The sequence below is a fragment of the Monopterus albus genome, unplaced genomic scaffold (genome assembly GCF_001952655.1).
Source record: "Monopterus albus unplaced genomic scaffold, M_albus_1.0 scaffold96.1, whole genome shotgun sequence".
NCBI lineage: Eukaryota > Metazoa > Chordata > Actinopteri > Synbranchiformes > Synbranchidae > Monopterus > Monopterus albus.
The window spans coordinates 1615468-1618828 of record NW_018127976.1 but is presented as its reverse complement, the minus strand read 5'-3'; the positions used below and the strand labels follow the sequence as shown (position 1 = coordinate 1618828).

General features: G+C 45.2%; 1 protein-coding gene and 1 long non-coding RNA gene across 3 annotated transcripts in view; both read left to right on the top strand.

Annotated features, from left to right (window-relative positions):
* Positions 1-3361, top strand: part of ca10a (carbonic anhydrase Xa) — a 514312-nt gene that overhangs the window by 431547 nt on the left and 79404 nt on the right. The window lies entirely within an intron of this gene.
* LOC109965113 (uncharacterized) overlaps positions 1637-3361 on the top strand; it is a 2903-nt gene continuing 1178 nt past the window's right edge. The window contains exons 1-2 of the long non-coding RNA XR_002275593.1: positions 1637-1868; positions 3292-3295. This is a non-coding gene — a long non-coding RNA (uncharacterized LOC109965113). The remainder of the gene's footprint in view (positions 1869-3291; positions 3296-3361) is intronic.

Sequence of the window (3361 nt, the reverse complement as noted above, 5' to 3'; positions counted from 1 at the left end):
GGGCAGCCTGGGGGACGTATAATCTACCTGGTGGCCCATCCCCTGGATCGGGTTCTTGTTGCTGTGCCTCCCATATGGTGTCCTCTATCTCCCATGTAATGGAGGCCACCATACAGGAGGCGGGCAGAATGGGCTTAGGAGTGTCATCAGGAGCTCCTTAGATGCTTGGCTCTAGTGGGATGAAGGAGAAAAAACAGTCTTCAGGTTGTCCAAAAACTCCGTGATGGTGGTAACGATGAGTAGGCCACTGGAGTCCGCAGCCTCGGCCCAAAACAGTGCTTTACCTCGGAGATGGTTTATGACATAGCTGATTTTCTCTCTATCCGTACGGTATGTCCGTGGTTGGTGCTCGAACACCCGGCGGCACTGCAGCAGAAAACCCCGGCATTTATCCACATACTGCTCTCCTGTTCCAATAAAACTGCTCTGCCTGTTGGTGTATATTGCCCTCTTCCTGGGCTCAGATCTAATCTCTGGTTCAACTATTCAAAGAATTCCAATAAACTATAGCTCCCCCGGGCCATTAGCCAGGTGGTGGTAATAAAGTAACTGTGGACCCTCTTTGCTAAAACTGTAAATCTAATGAGTTTTCAGTGTTAACCAGTGGCTCCAGTTGGCTAACACAATATACTGACCAGTGATTCAGTGCACACATAGGGTGATATGTAGATATGTAACTACGTAAACATAAACACAACTGTGAGATTAAAGTATATAAACGTATGTATGCTATATAATAAAAACCCTAACTAATTATATTCAATTCTATCTAAAAATGAAAATCACCCTAATACTTGCTGCGGCCACACAAAGCAGTCAAGAATGTCACATGTGTCTACCATTAATGTGGAAGTTTTACCTGAATCAAAAACCAACTTGGGTGGAATCAGGACATTAGCTCTTTTCTCACGGTGTGTGTGGGACCTTGTTTCCCCACCACAATATGGGTACCACTATAACTAGGCTAATGAGGCCCAGTACACAGAGAATCATACCAGGACAACTGTCTAAACTTGTCAGACTTGGCATTTTATCTGCTGTCCATGTCAACGTTTTGTTCTCTGATAGATATTACACTAGTGTAGGTCCTCTTCTAACTGTAGCTCTGGTTCTACAGGATAGTATATCAACTCAGGTAATGAGGTTCTCAAATCATCCTTGACCTCATTCACTGTCTGTCCAGCCGGATCCTCAGCTGGAGAACAATGTGTCTTATGGATCCAGTTACTTAGCTTGTTCCTCAGTGAGCCACAGTTTAACACAGTGTGTGGTAGTTTCTGCTACCTTGTAAGGTCCTTTCCAACATGGTTCTGACCAGTGAAGTTTATGCACCTTTCGATAGACCCAGCTGTCCACGGCAGCTGGTGTTGGTTCCTCAGGTTGGTCCCTGCTCAGGATTTCAATAACCTGTTCAAAGAGACTCATCACAGTGTTGTTCAGTCATCTGACATATTCACTCATGTCAGCATGCTGCAAAAGAAGAGGTGTTAAATCTCTAGGCATAACAGTTAGAGTACAGGGCATCTTCCTCCCTGGATTTCATGTGGGTTTACATTAAGTGTCGCATTCGGAGTGGACCTGAGGTTGAACAATACAATAGGTAGAGCTTCAACCCAGATTAAGTGGCTGTGCAGACTTCCACGAGCCCTTCTTTTATGGTTCTGTTTGCACGCTCAACAAGACCTTGAGAGGCTGCATGATAGACAGCCCCAAACTTGTGTTTTATCCCAAACATCTGTTCAACCAGACGTAGATCATCGTTTGAGAAGTGTGTTCCATTATCAGATCTGATAATCTCAGGTACCCCAAACCGAGGGATCACTTCTCTAGTGAGCCACTTGATTACCTCTTTACCAGTCTCTGTTTTTGTGGGTACAGCCTCTACCCACTTGGAAAACGGATCCACACAGACAAGTAAATATCATTTTATCTTCACCTCTTTTATCAGCTCCCATAGCTGTGAAATCATCAACAATCTCTTTCTAGGGAGCATCTGGAACTGGAAATCCCCCTAGCCCCGCCTTCAGCGTGGCTCTGGGGTTGAACTGGTTATATGTCTCACACATTGCAACGAAGTATTTGGTGATATCCCTCAAATGCGGATACCACCAATTTTGAGAGATCAGACTATTTATCTTGGAGCTTGCACAGTGTCTGCTGTGTGCCTCTTGACACAGCAAACTCAGTAGTCCTGCCGGGGCTACTATTTTGCCTTCGTGGTTTCTCCACAGTCCTGTCTGATCCTTAGACGCTCCTTTGCCTAGCCACACCTGCTTTTCAGTAGGAGCAGCTTTGCTCTGTATTTCCCTTATAGTCTGCAAGCTCAACTCTGTCTCACAGACATGACACCCTTCTGCAGGGTCTTGACTCATCTGTTTAGCTTCCTGAGCTACCTGATAACCACCTGCTATCTTGGCAGCCAAATCTGCTGCATTATTACCTCTGTTTATCTGAGTCTCTGTTCTCTGATGTCCCTTGCACTTGATAACTGCCACCTGCTTTGGTAGCAACAAAGCTTGCTCTAATTCCAGTAACTGCTGCAAGTGTTTTACCGGACCGCCAGTTGAAGTCACAAAACCTTTTCTCCTCCAGTGGCACAAGTCTACATTTACTGCCTGTACTGCATATGCAGAATCTGTGTAGATATTTACAACTTTGTGTTTTGACAACTGACACGCTTCTATAACAGCAATCAGCTCAGCCACCTGGGCTGAACTTGGCTGTGAAATCACATCAGCTTGCAGTACTCTTAAGCCAGCCGTTGTGTCCTCGACCACAGCGTATGAAGCAACTACACTGCTAGTGGCAGTCTGATGACTGTGACCATCACAGCACATTAGGTAATGGTTCCTTATGCAGGTTCTCATGCAATCTCATCTCTGTGTCTGTTTTGCTCACACAGTCATGATCTTCCTCAGTGACCATCTGTGTAGCCATGTTTGTTCCCTCACTTGTAAACTGTATGTGAGCCTGGTTCAACAGCTGTTGTAAGTTCTGGGTCCTGTGGGCAGATAATGTGAAAGCTTTGGAATCCAGAAATGCCCTGACACCATGTGTAGTGTGTACAACAGTTTGATAACCCATTGTGATATGTGAGGTCTTCAGTATCACTCGAACAATCGAAGTGACATGTCTCACACAAGTTAGATGTCCCTTTTCAACATTGTCCAACTTAGAACTGTAGTACATCAACACCTTTCAACACCTCTACTTTCCTCCCCCTTTTGAAATAGGATGGAATTCACAGTGCCATCCTTTTCATCAACATCCAAATGAAAAGGCTGGGAGTAGTCAGGTGCATGCAAAGCACATGCGTGTGCCAAAGCCTGTTTTATGGCAACAAAAGCCTCCTCTGCTTGTG